The sequence below is a fragment of the Carya illinoinensis genome, chromosome 1 (assembly GCF_018687715.1).
Source record: "Carya illinoinensis cultivar Pawnee chromosome 1, C.illinoinensisPawnee_v1, whole genome shotgun sequence".
Lineage (NCBI taxonomy): Eukaryota > Viridiplantae > Streptophyta > Magnoliopsida > Fagales > Juglandaceae > Carya > Carya illinoinensis.
Window position 1 is genome coordinate 2,820,529 of NC_056752.1, and position 22,099 is coordinate 2,842,627.

The following is a 22,099-nucleotide window of genomic DNA, read 5'->3' on the forward strand; positions in this document are numbered from 1 at the left end:
TGGTACTTGCTGTAACAATGTTTTAATTGTCTGTGAGTTTATATGTGATCAAAACATTTATTGAAGAGCACATAGGCTTAGCTCAAGCACGTGTGATGTATACAAGAAAAAAAAATTATTAAAAATAGAAAGAGATACAAGAAAATCATGAAAACTTAGCCATGAAATTATTGTCAGTGTTTTCCTTTTCTTTAGGATGGATATCATGTGAGGTTGTCTAGATCTAGGGGAATGAATATAGATTTTGATGAATTTATAAGATATAATAGGTTGATTTAATTGTATGATAAGGATGTTGTGTGTTTTAGGCTATGACAGCCATATAGGTTCAACTGTATTATAAATTTTTTTTTTTTTTTAAAAATACTATTTGCGGCGATTAAAAATCGCCGGAAAAGGCCATTTTTCTCGCGGGGAATAGGCTGATAAAACTGCAAACGGTATTTAATGGCGGCGCTCATTTAATCGCTGGGAAATCCTTTGGCAGCGATTTTTGAATCGCCGGCAAAGGAATTTAATAACCGAAAGGTCTTTGCCAGCGAATAAAAAAATCGCTGGAAAAGGATTTTCCAGCGATTAGAAAATCGCTGGAAAAAGAATTTAATAACCGAAAAATATTTGCCAGCGATTCAAAAATCGCTGACAAAGGATTTGGCAGCGATTTTGTAATCGCTGGCAAATGACTTTCTATTTTTAATTTCCTTTGCCAGCGATTAGAAAATCGCTGGCAAAGAAATTGGCAGCGATTTTGTAATCGCTGGCAAATGACTTTCTGTTTTTAAATTCCTTTGCCGGCGATTTAAAAATCGCTGGTAAATCCTTTAGTTTTAGCGGCGATTTTTTGTTTCCGCCGCAGTATATAGGAAATGGCTGAATAGTACCGGCGAATAGGCAGCGATTTTGTAATCGCCGGTATATGTATTTGGCGGGGATTTTTCCACTTTTCCCGGCGATTATAAATCGCCGGGAAAAGTGCAATCTGTTGTAGTGAAGACAGAACCTGCTGCGACACCATTAATGCTGCACCTAGAGAAAATCCGTGTGATAACATCAATCTACGGATTTTTGAAGTTCTTTGATTATCATTTCTAAATTACATGGAACTACTATTTTTTCTACATTTATAGTAGTTTATAACAGAGAAGAGAGAGGGGGTTAAGTAGATTGTGCATGCAAAACCATGCCATGTTGCATACATGTAAAAAATCACAACGCTTTTACATCTCCAGCAGTTAGATTGTATTTCACTAAGGTCAAAATAGGTTGGATTCATGTATGACCTACCTGCTCCCTGATCCAAAATCAGGCCCAGATTTTGATATTGACTACTAACCTCTAGATAGTTCAGGTCAAGCACTTTATACGGAGTTCATGGTCAGAGAATACCCTGAAAAAAGCCTGTTTACATTTAGCACTCAGTTCCCACAAACTCGCTGAGACCTTTTGTCAGTGAGCCACGGTGAGTCCGAAGTTACTATGATTCTATGTTTACTATGATACTTAATATCACAGTACATTAGCAACAGTACAGCTCGTCAGCGAGTTGCAGTAAACATATGTATGGCATTATAGGTTTATCACTTCCCATTACCAACATATTGTGTTGGGTCAATATGTTGGCAGTAAAAATATGTTGGTGGTAAAGAAATCAACATACGCTATATGACTTAAATGTAGCAACTACATAGGAATTCATCCTGCTAGATTCAGCTTAGGGAAATAAATGGCGGAAACAACCAATTTAGGCCAGGTCATAATTTTTGGAAGATAGTTTGAGTGATATGTGAAACTCATTTAGAAACTCAATTGCTACTAATCAATTGGCTAACCTTCACAATCCTGGCCTTATCAACCAATCGATGCGTGACTTCAAAGATGTAGAAACAATTGATAATTAGGCTGGTATTTATCCAATTCATGATGTGGATGACTGCAAGATGACAATAGCCTAAAAGATTAAGGGGGTGGATTCAGGTTTGGTTTAAACAGAATATGAGATCAGATGTTACCACATTCAACGGCCATTTTTATTCTGCGCTTCTCCTCAATACTAATAATAAGGACGATTATTAATGCAATATAAGCTTCCCTCACACATATACAACTTGGCAAAACACAATTTATGACACGAGAGAGAACATCATTGTCAATTCAAGCATTTACACGGAGGTTAGACATAAGTAGTTTTGATGCGACTCACAATATGAATTTACTTAAAAAAAACTAACTCTGAAAACGGTAAAATCTTAGCCACACCTGAGAAGTCTTGATCTAAGAACTTATTCACAGCAACCTACTGTGGTTCAAAATATACCAGACCAACCAATTTTTTATTAGTTCTCCATTGCAGTTTTCAAAAAGGTCTGATGCTAAAGGTTAAACATTAAACATAACTAATAACACTATGAGCTAATATTTTTCTCAGTTGACAAATTGACAACAACATTAATTTTGTAGTTTCTGAAAAAAAAGAAAAAAAAAGAAAGAGAAATAATGAAGCCAAATCTGGGAAGCAACAACATGTTCAACAGAGATAAAATGCACAACTCACAGTGCCGCCATTCAAAAAGCGCACGATAAACCTCTCCATATCAACCTGTACACACGAAAACATAATAAAAAAAATTCACTTGAATCTACAACACATAAGGCTATTGCTATGTAAGGATCCATATAAACTAGCCCCTCCACCCAAACGATACTTTATAAATTTTGAAAAAAATTATTAGATCTATGGTAGGAAGATGCACCTTTCAACTCATCTTCGGGTTTTGTTATAGAGAAAATTATTAATCTGATACATAGTTAATACTAGAATATTGTCTTAATCAAAAAGTTAATACACAAATATTGACAGATAGGGGATTGATATCTGTAATGACCCTCACACACACACTATCATATTAATCTTCAGTTTAAACTCGGTATATCGACAACCACCTATTAATATAGATGGATAAATGAAGGTTGAATATACTTCTTGAGATAGAGAGAGAGAGCGAGAGAGAGAGAGAGAGAGACCTTCTCCATGCCGTGTCAGTTGCAAAGCTCCTTCAACTGCTTCTCAAGGTTTTGCACCAACTTGTGAACACTAGCATGATGGTCCAATGTCTTCTCCAAGAAAATTCCTTTCAATACAAGTACATTACGTGTTATGTCAATGTTAGCCCGCATAATGTATGACCTACCTACCAAATAGTTGTACCTAGAAGAGAAATATTTTCCAGCCATAAGAAACTTACATTGAGTTTGAGTTCTGTACTCATTGTGGTTTCTTACAATCTTCATTAACTCCTACTTGTGACCATCAAAATAATGATTCCCCCCAGTGTTGACATAGATCCCTTTATATAGATATAGTAATATCTATATATATAGATATATGTATATTGCCCAGTTATCTTTTTTACTATAAAAAAAACACCCAAAATGCCAAAAAGCCCCACAACCCTCTTATGGGTTGGGAGAATCGTTACACTGAGTCTGTCGATATGACTCAGTGAATGACAGATGATCCTTAAAGAATGCCTAAAGCAATCTATCAGTCTGAATCTGATGCTCCCTAAGAGCCCGCATCTTTGATATCATTTCATCCAGATGACTCTTATACTCTTTAGCATATTTCTTATGTTGTTTAGCATCTTTCTTGTGTCTTTCAATCTCAGACATGTAGCATTGCATTTTAACTTGGTCACATTGTCTACTTGACTCGGGGATGACCATCTCCCCGAATCCTAGCGCATATCCAGGTCGATGGCCAAGGATCTCCCTAAAGATAGTTGCTGCTACCTCATCATTACGTTGCTCTGGTTCTAGGCCATCCAACCTACCTTTCATCTCCTTCTGGACATTGACAAAATAACGATTATTAACAATCGTGGCATGTGCTATGTATGCATTTATTATTATTAGAAAGAAACATAGATCACTGGAACTGTAAGTGTACAACTCACGTAAGTATCTTCTGTAACATCTGTCACAAACTTGTTCTTCTTCTTCGACCAGCGCGTCTCTTTATAGAAGTCAACCAAATTTCCATTCTCAGTGCGCTATATGTGTTCAAAAAACGTATAAGAATATTTTGAGGGTAGGAAAAGTTTATAAAATTTGACATGTGTATTTTAAGCCCAAGTTTATTGAAAGTAACCAGTACCCAACAGTAAGGTAATAATATCACAATTTTCTAATATAATTTCACGACATAAAGGACAGTATTTTATGTGCTAATGAATTCAGAAGTTGGAAAAGTCTATTGAAATGAAAATCAATTGGGAGGCATCCTGAAACCTTTTGCTCAAGTATTCGGACGAATGATTTACGTCCTGATATGTGATTAATTGCCTGCTTCTTTCTATTCTCCCAGTTTTGAGAAGAAATTTTTTGCCATGCACACCCAATGTTAGCTATAATAAACAACTGCATTTGCTACAATAATATTTAGTCATATTAAATGGAAGAATTTAATATGGCATTACTTTGAGAAAGAGCATATATACCTTAAAAATATCACTGCCCCATCTACCACACAACTTTACCCATACAAGGGGGTCCACCAAGCTTGTCCCATTAGCTAAAGCTTCTTCATGGCTTCCAAATGATTCATAAATCTTGTGCAAGTCATGATGGAATGAGTTGAAGCGCTTACGAAGTGCCTTTGTCACCGTCAATCGGTGGTTTTCGCGTTTCCAGTCGAACACAAAGTCAGACTACAATTATGTGCGAATTAGTATTTTGGCAACGGTTATACTACATAAACGACAACCAACTTGATGAAATTAGCTAACCCAATAACTTACCTAAATACGGTCAATGAGCTCCTCTTTCATGGCTTGCGGAACATCCGTCCATCGTGCATAACTCATGTCACAATATTGTTTAACAATCCATGATACTCGTTTCGTGAACATAGAAGTGTGCTCACAACACAGTGCAATCTCACCCTTGTTTATCTTTAAAAGCACTTTCTCGTGCTTCCTCACCTTGTCAAACTCAATGCATCGAGCGGGCCCATGAGATCGTTTTCTTTGTTCCTGCGCTACTACGGGCTCCATGGGGGCGTCCGCTCTTGTATTTCAAAATTCACTAGATTAGTGTATGTAATTATAAAGTATCTTTACACAAACAAACAGACATACCAATAGGTCAACGCATTCAATATGTATCATGGATTAACACATACCAGTTTGTGGTACACTGGGGTCTTCCATTTTTGCGTGTTCTCTAATAGGTGATTGTGCCCGCATTGGTGAGGGTTCTTGAATAGGCGCTGGCGTGTGAATTGGGTTGGTGGATGGTGGAGGGCTTGGAGGATGTGTAGAGTCATCCGAGGAGGATTGATTACACTCCTTAGGACTGTGATATGAGGAGATTTTCGCTCCCCGAGTACGGTTATGGCAAGTCGAGTACGGTACATGCCACCTTGCATGAAAACCCCAGAGTCTCCCTCCACCCCTAGTACTGGGTCCCGCTCGGTCACCTGCATGCATATGAGTTAATAGCATTGTAATAAATGTCAGGTCCATTCCACAAAATAATATCAAAGTCACAGACATGGTTAAAAAAAGAAAAATCAATTATCTACCATTTTCAATTACTTTTGGGTAGACTAACCATTACTTTATGATCATAATATAGACAAATAATTAACTTATTGATCTAAATTATATACCTTGATAATTATTAGTGCCGCTCATGCCTCCAGCTTGAAGAAGGGATTATATCGATATCGGACAAAGCAAATCCCCTCCCAAATTTGTCTGTGTAGCGACTACAATAAAGCAACACAGTATTGTTTTACCCTCACCTGAGCAATAATAATATCATATACATCAGCAGTCAAACAAGTTTATAGGAAATAAATATATGAAACCATATATGTAATCTTGTGCATATTACTTCAGTCCATTTATTAAAAATTATACTTAATGGTTAGTCTAAATAAATCAAAAAAGGTATGAATCTACAATCTCATTTTGAACTATATGTGAAATGGTACTAACTTCAAAGAGGTAATCTATTGTACCAACCTTAATTAGACGAAGTTTTTGGCTTGTAATTATAAATCTAACACAGACTCTTCATCTGTTAATAGGTCCTCTTCATCTGAATATTCTTCTCACTATACACATCTGCAGAACCAGAAGAAATCATGGCATCATTAATAAAGCCTATTGAATCTATGCATTGACCATCCACATCCATAACTTCTTGTGCATCAATATGGCTAGGTGGTATATCAAGCCTATCCAGTGGAGTTGACACTGGATCTGCATTACCACATTGCATTGGTTCATAATAATATGATGACTCATTTTCTTGATCAGCCTCATTAGTACTTGGCTCGCCATCATTAATATCTTCTAGAATCCTCGACACTAATAGAATGTTATATACATTCCTATTTGTATAGGTCTGCACAACACCCCAATTCCCTTTCGCCCTTAAATCTCTTATGTAGAAACATTGATCAACCTGACTCGCCAACATGAATGGTTCACCCTTATACCAAGTCCTATTCATGTTGACACTAATCATATGGTCATCCACCCACACCCCTCGTTTTCGATCACCAATGTCAAATCAATCACATTCAAATAGGTATACCCGACGCCACTCCATGTAGCGTAACTCTACGATATTATTAAACACCGTAAAAGTTTGTGTTATTTGTGGCCTCATCCCCAGTTACCAACACCCTAGAATTTTATGTACGCCGACGAAGTTCACGCTGTCTCGTATGAAACCTTTTTTCATTTATTATGCAAGCATCATATGATGCAACCCAATGGTCAGGCCCGCAAGCTAACACATACAGATCAGCGGACACATCAAGTGGATTCTTGGTACGATGTTCCTGGATTATACCAAAATTGTTGAAAATTCACAGCGTATATTGTCATCATTTCAAAACATACTAAGGAAATCTGTAATATTTCAACGTAGATAAGGATGGAAAAGAACTTACACAATGCTTGAACCAAGTTGGAAAGTCAGTTTGATGCATGCGATCGATGCAATTTGGGTGTTGCACCTTACATTTCTCGTAGTGTTTCCTACATTTGGAGCACAGAATCGCCAAGCAAAATATTTGATGTTATGGGCATTGCATATATAATAAATTGTTAAGTTTGAATGGAAGTAGATTTTAAAGTAAACTCTTTGATGCTTACTGTATATATGGTCCAATCTCCTGACAATTGTTGAGCACATACCAAATGGCTACCTTAAATAGTTTATCTTCTAATTGCATATTAGAAGCTGAACCTAAGGGAAGAACTTTATAGTTGAAAATTCTGAATCCATCTATAGTCTCCTCTTCGTCAACATCAACGTTGCTGTCCGCTCGATGGAACTTCGTCTCAACATCTTTGAGGTATATAGAGCAAAAAGTCAGGCATTCAGTGTGAATGTAAGTCTCGGCTATTGAACCTTCTAGTCGGGCTTTATTCTTAACATACCGTTTGAATTTTCCTAAGTATCTCTCAAATGGGTACATCCATCTATATTATACTGGACCCCCAAGTATGGCTTCACGAGGCAAATGGACAGCTAGGTGGACCGTGATATCGAAAAATGAGAGAGGGAATATCATCTCCAGTTTGCATAGAATGGTGACGATATTAGTTTGGAGCTGGGATAGGAGATTCACATCTAGCTTTCGAGCGCACAACTCTTTGAAGAACGTGCTAAGTTTAGTCAAAGTCAAGGCAATGTCACTTCTTATAAATACCCTAGCAGCAATTGGGAGTAGTCTTTGAAGGAAAACATGATAATCATGGCTTTTAACCTGGCGATTTTGCAATCATGTAGAGAAATATAATTCGAGATATTGGAAGAGAACCCATAAGGAAATTTGATATTGGACAGCCACTCACAAAATTTATGCCTTTCATCTTTGTGTGATGTGTACAGTGCATGTGGCATTGTTACATGGTCACCCTCACGCCTCAAATGTAATTCTTTTCTATAGCCCAATATCTCCAAGTCACACCTTGAATTGATATTATATTTAGTTTTTCCTGAAGTGTTCATTAAAGTGAATAATATGTTTTCGGTAATATTCTTCTCAATATGCATAACATCTAAATTATGATGAAGTTGAAGTGTTGACCAATAAGGTAACTGGAAGAATATGCTACACTTTGTCCAGTTCAGCTCTTCAGCAATACATTTTCTCTTCCTATGAGATTTGCCAAACTGAACATCCCCAATCATTTGCAATTGAGTTAGAATATCAATTCCTTCTAAATCTCTTGGCAGCATACGATGATCTTCTTTACTGTTGAACAATCATTTCCTCTTTCTCCATATTTGATTTAGCGGTAAGAAACGTCGGTGTCTCATATAACAATGTTTTCGGCCATATTTCAACCAATTGTAGTTTGTGTTGGCATTGCAAGACGGACAAGCTAATTTTCCCTTTGTTGACCAGCTAGAGATATTCCCGTAGGCAGGGAAGTCATTGATTTTCCACAATAATGTAGCATGCAACATAAACATCTCCTTAGATGAGGCATCATATGTAGATACCCCATATTCCCACAATTCAAGCAGTTCATCGAGCAACGGCTGCAGGTAAACATCGATCTCATTTCTTGGTGAATTTGGGTTAGGAATAATCAAAGAAGTCATAAAGAATTGATCTTTCATGCATGACCACGGCGGCAAGTTATACTGTACAAGGATCACTGGCCAAATGCTATGGGGCTTAGCCAAGTTGTTGAAGGGAGTGAAGCCATCACATGCCAGACCGAGCCTAACATTGCTTGGATCCATAGCGAACCAACTATGATGTTCATCAAATTTCTTCCAACACTCAGAGTTAGTCGGATGTCTCATACTAGTATCTTTTATTGCTTGTTGCTCTTTATGCCATCTCATACCACCTGCTATCTTTGCAGACATAAAGAGACGCTGCAATCTCGGTTTCAATGGAAAATGGTGCAATACTTTTTGAGGTATAATGCGTGAGCCGTGTGCATTTGGCATCCACCTCGAAGCCTTACATACAGGGCATTCATTAAGAACGGCATTTTCCTTCTAGAATAAGATGCAGTCATTGGGGCACACATAGATTTTGTGGTACTTGAAACCCAACCAGTGCTCCAAAGACCTTGATTCCTCATACGATTGTGGCAAGAGCGCATCAGGAAAAGAAGACGTCAACAAATCAAGGAGCACGTCAAATGACTTAATTGACCATCCACCGATTGATTTGATGTGTAATAACTTGACAATGAATGACAACTTTGTAAATTTTGTACACTCGTCAAAACGAGGACATCAGGCATCCTCCAGCAGTTTGTCAAAAGTAGTTGTTGGTAAATCTTCAGGTATTGGTGGCCTATTTGGTGTAGCAATATTTTCTTGGGGCACATCAACAAAGGTGCCTGCCCGTACGTTATCCAACATATGCTATATGTCATCGATGTAATCATCTTCTACCACTGGGTGTAGTTTAGATTGATCCCTTTAATAAACAAATGAGATTCAACCTTAAATATAGGAAGCCACAGATTGTTAAGACATGTACTGCATGGACACCGAATGCGATCTCATCTACTTGCATGGTTTCGTACTTGTGTGAGGAAATTTTTAACCCCTTCGGCATATGCAGGTGATAAAAGTCTATCGAGCTTGTTCATCCAACTTCTGTCCATCTAAAATAATAATAAATGTGGGAAAGAGAGTTAGATAAACAAAGACCATCAACGTAGGTAGTTGATGAGTTGACATTTGAAATTAGAACGGGCAAAATGTGGAATAATATATATGGTCGATGGAATGAATGGTTGGGCAAAATGTAGGATGAAAATATTTAATTTAATGAGACAAGAGTTCATGGTCTCAACATGCCAGTTGTTGCTATAAAGTGTATAATTCATCCTTATAGGACTAGCAAGTGTATGCATTTTGAGTTCAGGTCATACAAGAAACAAAGGCATGTTACAAAATTATTTCGGGTTTGAGTCCACTATTAGTTAGTGCGCATTTGTACATTAGGATTCGAGTATAGGAAAAGCCTCAAACCCGATGGTACTCAACTCTTGATTGATAGCATTTATTTTCCGTTATTAACTAATGATCTCAAGCTTCTAGTCATGTATGGTTCAAGGATAATTGGTTGTGTTCACAAAAATGTAACAGATGAAGATCATCAAAATGATGGACAGTTAAAAATCTAAATAGGTCTTTGATTAGGACATTATGTGAGTGTCTATGGTGGAAATCCCGATATCGTATATTATATCATCTGCATTAAGGTGATCGTTTTCTCGGGAATGATGCAGTCCGAAGTTAAACTCAATGGATAAAAACCCCTATATGCTGATATATACACATTGTTCACCCAAGACTATCGTGTCTACAAAAAGGTAATTAGTAATAGCTAAGAAAGTTCACCATTCTATACAAATGAGAAAGCTAGATTGGGCAAAGGATTTTAATAATTGATCACATGTCAATACTCGGAAAATAATGTTGGAATGTGATAGTATTAAATATCTGATGACAATACATGTCCACCTCCTCTTGTTTATGACAAAATTGACAATGCAATAAACTGAATGGAGAAGAAATTATCTATGAGAAGACTACATTTACGAAAATGTGGAAAATTCAATGTATACATACTCCTAATAAATAATGGGTTGTATATCCGTTATTCAAACTATATACATCATGCATGTATGGCATCCAACTACAAATAGTAATGAGGGAGAAAGAGGCTGTGCTGGAAGTTATCAATGAAAAGGTTTATCATTTAACAATAAGAATATTAAATGAAGACATGGGATAGAAAAAGTAGGAGATATTTAGCTAATTAAAATTCACTTAAAAAAACTCACAGCCTCTTGGTGGAAAGTGGAAGTGGGGCCATTTTGGGAATTGGATTAAGATGGGCCAAAATTCATTGTTATAGGTTTTCTACATCATAAATAGCTAATCTTTTCAAATGTATCAAGAGTTGAACTCAAAGTTGAGGTGGGATGATATTATGGTGGTAGTGATTGGTTTTCTGGCAGTAAAGCAACGGTGAAGTGAGGTTCAGCATATGCTGTCTAGTTGTGTGGTGCTAACGCTATGATATATGGCAAATAGTTCTGGTACCGAATTGACGGTGAGAGTAGTCCATGCTATTAGTCTTGTTGAATAGATCCTTAATATTGAATAATATTAAATGATCGGAGTTCTGGAGGATGGGATTCCAATTCTTCTAGGTTTATGTCTTTAATTAGATTATATAGATTGTTTACAATGGTGCATTCCGAGGGAAAGCAACGACTTGTGTCTTGAGGATAGGGAGTGCTCCATAGAGGAATTGTGGAGTTATTTCTTGAAGACTATTTACTTGGGCCATTGCTACAGATATTAATGGTCTGAGTAATATCAGGATTTCCTTTTCCAACTTGTGACTCTTCAGGTACCAGGATTATCTGGTATCTTGAAGAGAAACCGTTGGGGTTGAGGATCAAGGCGTAAAGTTTATACAGTTGGTCCCAATACATCGATATTGGGTGATCCCCATGGTCAATAAAGACGTCTCCATTTGTATATTCTGTTGTAACAAAAATTACTTTGGGTTCTAAATGAGAAAGAGTGCATAGGCTGTTAGAATTCCAAGTTTTCTGAGTTTTTGGGAAAACATGAGTTCATTTGTACACTGGTAGTCAAAATACCCCTGACAATTGTTGTACTTTGGGTTATCTCCATGTCAATGGACAGAAATAATGAAGCCAATGTGATAGTATTAACTATCTGACGCAACTACATGTCCACCACCCTCACTCTCATTAAACACCTATTAATATATATGTATGTGTGTGTGTCTATATATTTAATATGTGTATATATTGTCATACATATAGTTGGGAACTCACTATAAACTATCAAAAGTAATGAGTAGTCATGTGAAACTATCAAAGTGAAAGAAAAGCTAGAACAATTAATTCATACATTGAAATAGAGTGGTTGTATCTAGAGAAAGCATACAACAAAAGATCAGACAACATATCCATCAATAAAAATGCTCTAAACTCAGAGCAGGGTTCTATTTATTGGACAAAACCATAAAACATCCATCTAAGTTACAGATTTATTGAAAGAAATAAATGTAAGGTAGAGATTTGCAGCGTACTATGCATTTGTTACCTTCAATACCCAACAGAGTAAGGGCTCAGCTCACCCTTGGCTCTTCCTGGCTCACCAATTCTTCTCTCAGGCTCAGTCAACACCTTTTGAATCAAAAGCACTCGATGGTCCAGCATACACACTGCACATGAAAATCCAACCAATTTTCAATATAAACTCAATACCAGAATATAACAAAAACAAAATAGCCAGGAAAAAAAAAATCATTTAGTATATTATAGGAGTTATGAGTTTAATCACAATTCAAACTACATAAACCAACTAGAGGAAATCAACTACAAAGCACTTTCCTTAACTCTACTTCACTTAGGGGAAATCTTAAACAAAACGCAACCTCAACCCATTTAACTTCTCTCCATACAATCAGCAGTAAGGCAAAACTTTTAAAACTCCTCATTTCAAGCATGGTAAAAGAATCCATGAACATGACTAATAGCATGTTAGCTATCTAGTAAAGGCATTCGGTTTTATACAATCCAAATATATGAAGAACGTGGTTTAAGAATGAAATTATGATTGGAATTTACCTAGAAATGGAAGGGAACAAGTTTGTGTCATTGTAATCTAGATCGGAATTACCTCACATAAACCATAGTTTGATAGTTTTTTGGTAACTTGTTGGATACTAGCCTAATGAGGAGCTAAAGCTTAGAGGATGGCTAGTTTTTGTCCCTTGATTTAATGGTTTTTCATACTAGCACACAACTTTGGTCGAGCAAAAAAGGGATGAAATGGACTAGGTGAAGCCCAAAAATAGAGTGGTATTGCTTGGTGCTTCCTTTCCAAGAGGAGATCTCAGCAAGCCAGAAAATACAAGGGGGTCCATTACAAAAGACCAAGTCCAACAGCAAGTCAATAAAACAGGAAAATAGCACAATGTACAACAAAAAATACAGGACTGAAAAAAGGTGCCAGTTGCAAAATATCACAAAACAAATGAAGGCATGCAAGGGACAAATGAAGAAAGAGTACATAAAAAGTCTTCTTCTTTTTATCTTTTAATAGTATTCAACCATTTAAGTGTCATTTCTTCCATAACTTCAAATCAATTGTACCTTTTCCAATCACAAGAACATGTATCGTGAAGAATACAAACATTATTTGACTGGTTTCTACCATTTGACTGATCAACCAATTGAACCATTTCATTTTTTCATTTGTATATGTGAAGAGAAATACTTACCATCTATTAATGATTTCATTTCAAATAATTTGATGTGGCTATACCCACACGATATCAACACCTATACAATCGCTGCCCAATAAAGGGTGCATTTTGTGCAAAAGACAAGATCATATTATGACTCAAAAGGAGAAATTAGCCTAAACAAGAAAAGTACTGATTTATAAAAAAAAAAAAACCATGGAGATATAAAGGGGGAGTGATAGTGAAAAACCATGCACAAAGCAAGATCTGTGTCGAGAAAAAAACTTGAAAGTCATTGAAAAAATTATAGATGACCCAAGATGCAAACAAAACTTTCAGCTGATACCACAGTATATAAACCTTCGGGTTTTTTTATAAGTCATAATTTTAATGAAGAAAAAGGCATAAGCCATGTTATGTACACAGGATGTATATATACTGGAAGGATAAACCTACAACTTCCATAAAACAAAAAGACAACAACCCAGAAAACTAAAACAAGTTCAGAAAATTATCCACCATTACATAAGACTTCGCCCAAAAACCCAAAGTTCTGAAGAAAAAATCCCTAAGATCTTCCAAAGAGCGTTCTTTATCTTCAAAACATCTCCTATTTCTTTCGATCCATAAGCACCACATGAGAGAAGGAGGAATCATTAGACAAACAGTCTCTGCCTTCTTACAGCCCTTCAAACCCTTCCACCCTAGCAAAAAGAGAAACACTTCTTTAGGCATCACCCAATGCAAACCTGTCCAGCTCAGAACCTCAGCCCACAAGAAACAAGTCGATTGACAGTGAGGGAAAAGATTCCCTCAACAGATTCTCCAAATTTTTTGCATAGGAAAAACCAGTCAAAAATAAACAATCCTATCCTTCTAAAATTATCAGTTGTCAAGACTTTACCCAAATAAGCCACTCAACAGAAAAAAGCAACGTTGGGAGGAACTTTCACTTTCCAAATACTTTTCCATGGGAAAACACTGATATTATGACTTGACATAACTCTATAATAGGAATTAACTGAAAACTTTGGATTTCCAGTAGAAATCCATACCATGCTATCCTCTATATTACAGTCATAAACTTCATGCTGTAAAGTTTAACCAGCAAAGCCTGAACTTCATCCATTTCCCAATCATTAACATCCCAAATGAAAATAACATTCCAATTAACCTTATTATAGCAAAGCTGCTGCGATAAGAATCGTAAACAACAACATTTTGATCTCATTTAATTCTGTACAGGGCAGGAAATTCCAGCTTAAGAGCAACATCCCCACACTACAAATCATGGCAAAAGAGAATTCTCTTTCCATCTCCCACCTTCAATCTAAAATTATACCATAAAAGATCCCATCATTTTCTAATAAATTTCCACAAACTCACCCCATATGCTACACTAGAAGCTTTAGAACACCAACCTCCCCACAAACTTCCATACTTCACATCAATAACATTTTTCCAAAGGGCTTCACTCTCCAAATCATATCTACAAATCCGTTTCCCAAGTAAAGCTTGATTAAAGACCTGGTGGTATTTTAATCCCCAAATGACCACCAACCAATGGTTGACAAACTTTCTACCAACTGAGCAAGTGGCACTTTTTTCCCTCACCTACAACGCCCCATAAGAAATGAAGAAATAAACTCTCAATTCTCTTTTCAACCCTTGCAGGAAGGTGGAAAAAGAGAAAGGAAATATGTGGCCAGGTTAGACAAATAACTTTTAATAAGAGTTAATCTTTCCCCCTTAGACAAACAGATCGTCTTCCTCACCGCTAACACTATCCTTCAATTTTTTCAATCACCCCATCCCATATGTCCACTGCTTTAAAAGACTACTGCATTTACCAAAAGCCAAAGATAAAAGGTATCGTCTTGGTAAAACTAGGAGCATTAAGAAGGGTGCGTGGTCCTAACATGGTAAAACTAGGAGCATCGAGGGTGGTCTGAAAATAAGTGAAAAGTACATTTTTCACCTCATACTAGCATGCATCTTACAATACTCAAATTATCGTTGATTGGTAAATAAAATCTGCAATCACACTAGCCGTTAAGATGAATGGAAATAGGTGAAAGTAAGTGTTGTAGCACTAGCTTGACCTTTGAACATACACTACTTTTAAGTTGTAAACCTTAAAAGTATGGGTTAAGCTATTTTCTCCTTTTTGAAGTTATATATGTGTGAGAAAGCAAGAAAGAAAAGAAAATATCTATGGTGAGGAGGTGAAAGATTAAGTGGGTCTTTATATCCTCATTTAGGTTGGGAAGTTGAGAAGATTCTGGCAAACCAAATGAAGGATAGGATAATCTAATATATAATTAGATTACAAAATGATTTTTTTTTTTTAAACCTCCATCCCATGCTTTCCAAGCTGTTTCCAATTGGGTTTTTAGAAGAACCTAGTGTTGAGTCCACTATGATCAATTGTTAACTCACTAGATTATTTCATGACCTCATCAAAGAATCAAAGTGCATGATTGGAGCCACACTTGACTACTGATTAACTGCATTTGAGTAATATGTTTGGAGGTTGCTGACAAATCAAGCTAATGTGCCATCCTTGAGACATATTTGAAAAGGGATCAGCACCCAACAAAAACTGTTGTGGCTAATGCTTTTTTAAGAGCCATCCTATAGGAAGATGGTTCTTTTGTGTTGGATCCCAGACATGGGTAGTGGGTGTTTGGTTCCTAATGAGCAAAAGTTAAATAAGTCCATTTCGAGTGGAGACAGCTATCCTATCTTCTTCTTGGTGAATTACTAGCCTTTTTGCAACAAATTCAATTTTGCCTTTCTATCAACATCAAGGTTCCCAACTTGACCGTAGTTTGCATCGAGTTTGACTTGTTTGAGCCAGAGTCATGAGTCTCTATATATCAGTAGCATCATTAGTTTTACTAAAAAGCAGTTCATTATCCAACATAGAATACTAAACAAAGTGGTTTTAAGAACTCTGTTTGAGTCCAGGATGCATATATGCCTGGTGTTTTTTTTAGCAAATGATCTTAAACCTATTCATGTTTGGATTTCATGATTTTCTTCTTATTGGCTAATTCTTCCTTTTGTGGCTTCAAAAAGGGTTTGATGCCATGCCTCCACAGTGTTGTCCCAAGCCATGAAAGTGGAAAATTAAGAGCTAAAAACTATATGTTGAATCTGCATATAGTTATAAACAATATCATACGCAATGTCTCAACAATCCAAAGAAATATTTAACAGTCATAATATTTTTCAACTCTTATATTATGATTGTTGTTTCATCTGCAGATAGGATAATTATATCAGAATAGCAATCAGGAAATGACAGTCCGTCAACAATTTGAAACATCAAGTACCTAGATATTCTGGCAAAATTAATATACTACGTACTTTCCATAAGAAGATATACATACATGCAAGCTTCTCGTGTGGAAGAATAAACTTTCCAAAATTTGATTCAATCGCAAGTCTCTAGTCTTGGGTCAGCTTGATTTATCTCAAACAAATAAAAGGAAAAGGATTGCTATAATTTAATTGAAATAATTTCTTAGATTGTATCAGAGATTAGATGGTGCCTTGGCAAAGATGAAAATTGATATATAGACGGTAGATTAGAATTTAGAGGCAGGATGTTTGTTAAATGCGAGTTGGGAATGGACAAAGTTCATGTATGAGTTGGTACTAAATAGCAACGATATTGGACCTCCCTGGCAGCCAATATGACATCAGTTGTGAAAAGAAATGAATTAGAAAAACATGTGGCTAATCCTAATTAAAAAGGTTGCAAAAATGAGAACACAAGTACCATCCATGCAAAACATGTTTTATGTTTTTTCCATTATTAAATTTTATTTTATATTATAGAAAAATCTGTTATAATAATGATAATCACCAATATGTTGATATATATAATGATATATATATATATATTATATATATCATTATCTCCATTTCAATGACATCACAGGACATATTATGGCCCTTATTTTTTAGTGAAAGTTAATCGAAATAGGGGATATTGTGAGATAATGCTTTCGCAGTGACTAAACACTAATTAGACATTCTCCTCACAACCGCTATAATTTTTGTGGAGACTACAATATTTAATACAATGAATTATTGACAATATATCCAACCAACCCACCTTTGAAACGTAATAGTTGCTGGACAATTCCATGATCTGATAGGTAAAAACATTGACAGGTTTTTAAATGCGTAACAGTAGGTACTCATTCAAAAAAATAGGACAAAGGGTGAAATATTTGATTGTTTAATGAAGTTTTTTATATGAATATTAAATTGAATACTGATTAGATACAGTTTTTAAATGAGTAACAGCAGCTACTAATTTTTTGCTAATTGCATCAACTGTTCAACATCTTGGCGATTTTTAAGGACATCTATACTATATAGTGTGTACAAATTCATATATATATATATATATGTCAAGATAGAACTTTAAACCCAGCGACATGTCAAAGTTTTGACATGTTTACATTTACAGCAATTTTTTATGGAGTATGCCATTGATGGCCTTCCCATGCATTACTATACTGTAATTCAAGGACTTTTGCTGCACCTTAAAGTATCATGATAAGATATTGTTGCGAGGGAATTGAAAGTGATGCAAATGTGCGAAATACATGGCGTTGATAGGCAAGCTGATGCACCCCAGGAAACATTTCAAGACTATGATTTTTTCCTGCATGAATTACCTACTATTAGGTACTTTCAAGAAAATGATTTTTTTTATTCTCCTGATCTGGGAAGGAGGCAGTCACTGGGTGAGGGATTGGAGAGTTGGCATGGTTTCCAGCAACGCATTTGTACAACTCAAATGGGGCTGGCAGCGATTTAGTCAATTATGTTATCAAGGCATAGTGTTACTGTTTTGGGAAGGAGATAAACCTGAGAGGTAAGATTAATTCCGCTCATGGTTTGGTTGATATACTGCCAATTAAAATGCTGTTTAAGCCCTTTAAGAGAGGAGGTAAATGTCAAATTAGTAGAGGGTTGCAATTATCAATAGATATGACGTTGTGAAATCACACTTGTTTGATGTTTAGGTCAGGAAATTATAATTTTTTTTTTTTTTAATTTGCACCTATTGATAGAGGATGACCAAACTAGGCTACCAATTTTTAATGGGAGTCGTTTGGCAGAGATTTGTGACTATTGTAATGATGGAGAAGAAGTTTTTTGTGATAAAGGAATACCATTCACTTTTAATGATGTGGATGCTATTTCACATGTGCGCATATCAATTTGTGTGGGAGGACACTTTTTGGTATGAATCGTGACAAATTCATGCGAATAACCTTCAATTTTGGTGTTGTACAATTACCAAACAATCCATATCTTATATGTGGCAAGTATCTCTTCCAAATGTTGCTGACAAATCAGTTGAGGGAGTGAAAGGCGGCTATCAACTGCTTGATATATTTCCACTTAATATACTTTTTGTGTTTTTTGATAGAGGACGACAATGATTTATTTTAGGGGATTTAATTTTTGGTGTGATTTGCTTTTCAATATACTGGGTGTTTACCTCTGTGCTCTGACTGCTCAAGCAGTATGCACTTGCAAAATAGGGATGTGACCCAGTTTCAATAGTGGGTACATGGCACTACTTTCAGCCATGTACCCAACTTGCATGAAGTATATTAGCTTCCACATACTTCTTGTTTGTGAAATATTTAAAATGAGTGCAAACCTTTGTTCAAACGTTGGTGCTGTTAATTGGTAGTGTTGAGAGAGGAGGGAAAACACTTTTCATTATGAAGTTGGAAGTCCCTATATGGAATAGTTGAGAAATCGAAGTCACAACTAAGGGCTTGATGTTTCCTACAACATTATTTCTGATTTTCAGAGATAGGGTCCGCCATGTGTACCTTCCAGTTCTACGAAGTGATATGGTTGGAGGGAAATCCATTATGTTGTGGCTGATGGTATGGAGGGCAAGTATTAAGTAGATTTCTTATTCATCTAGATAAAGAGAAGTTAGACGGCATGCACTTCAGCAACAAAGAGTACTGGAAATGGCAAATAAAAGTAGGTGACAGGCAGTAGCAACCTGCCACCTTTGGCTTTTAGTCTCCATTATAAAGATGTAGCTAAAGAAGAGGGGCCGAACATTAAGCCTAGATGTCAAACTCAAGAAGGAAGACTCAAAATTCCAGCATGGAATCTGAATCAAGAAGCACGGATTTGTCTTCATACATGAGCTAGTGGGGAGTACATAGGAGAGTAGAGAGGAAAGTAGAGGGATATCTGAAATCTAGAATTATATTGTTGAAATAGTCACTGACTTTATATTTGGATGCCTTGGGGACCTCGAATACCCCAAGGCATAGGGATCATCATTCAAAATTATTGTTCTTAATTCTTTTAATTGGCTACATTACTGCTCTTGTATCTGCAGCCATTACACAGTGTTTAACTTATTGCCTATTTTGGACTTTTAAATGAGAAACAGAAGGCACTTTTATTGTTTAGTTTAATTAATGAAAAAATTTACATCTTCATCTGCCTTCTGCAAACATAAATGCAAATGAGCCCTCCACATTTTTTCTTGCTAAGTATCTATTATGACCAAGTTGTAGGTGAAAATAAACTAATAGTGGGTTTTGATAAATATTACCATATTTATCAAAACCGAATAAATATAAGTAAGCTTATAAGAGAAATAGGTTTGAATAAATAAACATTAGCATGATGATATTTGAAAATAACACCTACTTTCAAGCAACGAAGCAGATAAAAATTGATATTAACAAGCATGAATATTTTTTGCAAAGACCATCAATCATTCTTGGTAGGAATGACATGCATTAAAGACTGTATGGACAATGTTACCAATAGCAGGTTTCTTTTTCCCAAAATTCTTTCCCTAAATCTACCCTAAGCCTAACCTCAATTGCACAAATTCTATGAATGGGACATTGATAGCACGAAATATATTTATTATCGAAAGACTAGCGATTTTTGAGGTTCAACATTCGACAATACCAACTACCAAGATTCAAAACCAACCAATGAATCGACAATATGCACAGCATTTGTAGATTAGAAGATTAAAAAAAAAAAAAAAACAAAACATAAAAAAGGACAAAAAAACAAAATTGAGATTTGTGCATGTCATCTAACAATCCAAGTAACCCCTTAAATGGCACTATGTTCATGCATATTTGGAAAAAATAATGAGTTCCAAATAGAAATTTAGAAAAATACCTCGCACACGCTGAGCAAAGATACTGATTAGTGGATTATGGCCAACCGAGGGCTTAGAATGGACTAGCAAGCCTTTCACACACAATATGTTTGGGACTTTCGACCCCTTTTTTCTGACTAACACTTCAACAAGAAATTAGCCCGCTGTAAATCACAACAGATGGTGATTTTGGCAACAATTGTCGTGTGTACATATGAAATCAACAGAAGGGGAATTTTACTTTTGGTAGCCGAAGTACTAGATTCAGAATGTGGAAGATTTGAAGGGGGTACTGTGAATGCCTAATGGGTAAGACATTCGATGGAGGCACAGCTTTGGTTTTGGAAGGAAATGATGACCAAGCTTCTATGCACAAGGAAAACGTAGTGGAGGCTAGAGATGTAGCTTTGGGATGCATTCGGAAATAGGATTATTGCAGTGTCTGCGTATGGATTCAACGGAAGTGATTTCAGTTGCAGGTTGCCAAAAGATAGATGAAAACCACACGGAGAAGAGGAGGTACAAGCTAGAGTGAATAAGTCGCGGGCGGGATGGGAAATAAACTGGCAATTTTGGCGCCCGAATATTAATTCATCTATGGCAGCAAGAGTTTTCGCCACTAAAAGTATAATAAATCACTGGAATAAAGTCAGTGACACCCCTCGCCACTAATTAGGATTATTTTTTGCAACAATTAAAAAATCGCCGTGATAACCTATATATTACGACGATTTTTTCTGCAGCATTTCAAAAATCGTTGGGAAAAGCACAAATTCTTGAAGTGTTTATTTCTTTTGCATGGAGAAGTGTATCAATGGTTCTCAAGATCACATTTTTCTAATTATTTGAGGTAAATGCAAATTAACCCTTTGAAAACAATTAATATTAATGGTAGTTTGAAAAAAACAATAAGACAATTAAAGATAAGAAGCCCCACACGACACAACAAACAATCCCGTTCTCTTTGTTCTTAGTGCACAAATCATGTATATATCAAATTACTGCTCGCTCTGCATTTGAGAAGCCCTAGCCAACCACTCTCTCAAGTCTTTTTCAATACCATTTTAAATCGTTGGTAGGTTGAGAGAGAGCAGTACCTAATTAAGCCATTTATATATATAACTAAAAACTTAGCATATGTTCATTTCCTCTTGGCTGACCTACAATTCAGATTCGCTCGAGGCACCAAATGGACTTTCATTCTTTTATGGGCTTATTTCATTTATATCCAACAAACACTATAAGGCCCGCTTTATGACACCTGACAAGAATCTTCTAGTGCAAAATCCCAATCGAATGCAAGAATCAAATCTGTTCAATAGAAATACTATAGAATATTCTAGAGAATGTTTCATCTTCTATAAATATTGAATAGCACTCAGTGCTACTGCCTGTAGAACAATATTGTAATACACAGAAATGCTTTTATGCATACACAGTCTCTTTGATGAATTTCATCGAACACATTGCCAAAACTCTGTTTTAGCTTTCCTCAACAATCCAAACAAGCACTGTGTATATAAGGAATATCTTTATTTTTTTGGAAATAGACTTCAATTCAATTCATGAATGAAGGAAGTTACAGCTGTGACTAATAAATCCGAGTACAA

General features: G+C 36.0%; 1 long non-coding RNA gene across 17 annotated transcripts; it reads right to left on the reverse strand.

Annotated features, from left to right (window-relative positions):
* Positions 1 to 989: 989 nt before the first annotated feature.
* On the reverse strand, positions 990 to 21,081 carry LOC122305820. 17 transcript variants are annotated; one of them, XR_006241300.1, is made up of 11 exons: positions 20,510 to 21,080; positions 12,151 to 12,271; positions 7,170 to 9,659; positions 6,965 to 7,052; positions 6,027 to 6,128; positions 5,669 to 5,803; positions 5,180 to 5,476; positions 4,797 to 5,064; positions 3,022 to 4,706; positions 1,830 to 1,930; positions 990 to 1,026 (listed from the first exon to the last, which is right to left on the reverse strand). It is a non-coding gene; the product is annotated as an uncharacterized LOC122305820 (long non-coding RNA). The 17 variants fall into 17 exon arrangements; XR_006241312.1 differs by having other exon boundaries at positions 996 to 2,596; positions 3,022 to 3,128; positions 3,954 to 4,706; XR_006241306.1 differs by lacking the exon at positions 1,830 to 1,930.
* Positions 21,082 to 22,099: the final 1,018 nt, after the last annotated feature.